This window comes from Pteropus vampyrus, unplaced genomic scaffold (genome assembly GCF_000151845.1).
Source record: "Pteropus vampyrus isolate Shadow unplaced genomic scaffold, Pvam_2.0 Scaffold470, whole genome shotgun sequence".
Taxonomy (NCBI): Eukaryota; Metazoa; Chordata; class Mammalia; order Chiroptera; family Pteropodidae; genus Pteropus; species Pteropus vampyrus.
In genome coordinates this window covers 1,419,473-1,421,234 of record NW_011889251.1, presented here as the reverse complement: position 1 = coordinate 1,421,234, position 1,762 = coordinate 1,419,473, and the positions used below count along the sequence as shown (strand labels likewise).

General features: G+C 37.7%; 1 pseudogene; it reads left to right on the top strand.

Annotated features, from left to right (window-relative positions):
• The first annotated feature begins 908 nt into the window (after positions 1-908).
• On the top strand, positions 909-1,756 carry LOC105306999 (annotated as a pseudogene).
• Positions 1,757-1,762: the final 6 nt, after the last annotated feature.

Genomic DNA, 1,762 nt, shown 5'->3' with positions numbered 1-1,762 from the left:
TGTTAGCAGTGCTTCACTCCCTACAAGGCCTCTAGGGGAGAATCTGTTCCTTACCTCTTCCTCGTGGCTGAATCACTCCCTTCATCTTCATGTGGGTCTCTCCGCTTCACCCTGTTTTCTTCTCTCTCTTATAAGGACACTTGATATTGAATTTAGGAATTATCCTGAATCCTAACTCAGGTTGTTCTCATTATAAGATTATTAATTTAATTACATCTGCAAAGACTCTTTCAAAATAAGGTAACATTCAGAAGGTCTAAATATTTAGACATGGTTCTATGTTTAGTGGGGCCACCATTTGACCCACTATAGCATTCACTAAAGTTCAATACACAATTCTGACTTTAAAAACTCTTAGGAACAATTCTTTACTTGGAGAAATATGTATTAAAAACCTACCATGGAAATTATACTTGATACATAAATTTTACATGCATTTTCTTTAAGATTGAGAATAATATAAGAAAACTAGCCATCACTTCTACTGTTTAACATAGTACTGAAGGTCCTGGCCATATTACTGTAAAAGAAAAAAAATGAAAGAAAAAGGAAGAGCTAAAACTATCATTTTTTGCTATTGATGTAATAATCTATCTAGAAAAATAAACATAAGCAAAAGACAAGTTATAAAACTAATAAGATATATCCTTGTCCACATACAATAAAAGCTTTATAGTTTTCTATAATGAAGATCAACTTTAAAATATTAATAGTACTTTACTACATTATTGATAAGTAGAAAACATTAAAAATATACCATTCACAATATCAAAAAAAGCTATAAAGCATTTAGGAATTAACTAAGACTATACAAGAAAAATATAATTCATTTTTAAAGTATAGAGAAGATTATAAATAGAGAAACATTCTGTGCTCAGATGCCACTGATTAATAGAACAATCTCTCTTTTCCATCTTGCACGATGGAAGGTGAAAAAGCTGAGAAGCTGGACATTAAGGAGAAGAAGCCTGAAGCCAAGAAGGCTGACGCTGGTGGCAAGGTTAAGAAGGATAACCTCAAGGCCAAAACGCCTAAGAAGGGGAAACCACACTGCAGCCGGAACCCTGTCCTGGTCAGAGAAATTGGCAGGTATTCCTAATTGGCCACATATTCCAGAAAGGCCATGTATAAGAGGAAGTATTCAGCAGCTAAATCCAGGATTGAAAAGAAAAGAAGGAAAAGGTTCTTGCTAGAGTCACAGAACCAGTTGGTGGCAACAAGAATGGTGGCACCTGAGTGGTTAAACTTCACAAAATGCTTAGATATTATCCTACCGAAGATGCGCCCCAAAAGCTGTTGAGCCATAGCAAGAAATCTTTCAGTCAGCATTTGAGAAAACTTCAGGCTAGCATCACCCCTGAACATTCTGATCATCCTCACTGGGCATCACAGACGCAAGAGGGTGGTTTTCCTGAAGCAGCTGAGCAGTGGCTTGCTACCTGTGACTGGACCTCTGTCCCGCAATCGAGTTCCTCTACGAAGAGCACACCAGAAATTTGTCTTTGCCACCTCCACCAAAATTGACATCAGAAGTGTGAAAATCCCCAAACATCTCACTGACGCCTACTTCAAGAAGAAGAAGCTGCCCAAGCCCAGACACCAGGAGAGTGAGATCTTCAACAAACAAAAAGAGAAATACAAGATTACAGAGCAGCACAAGGTTGATCAGAAAGCTGTGGACTCGCAAATTCTGCCAAAAATCAAAGCTGTTCCTCAGCTCCAGGTCTACCTCCACTCTATTTGTTCTCACAAATGAGTTTTA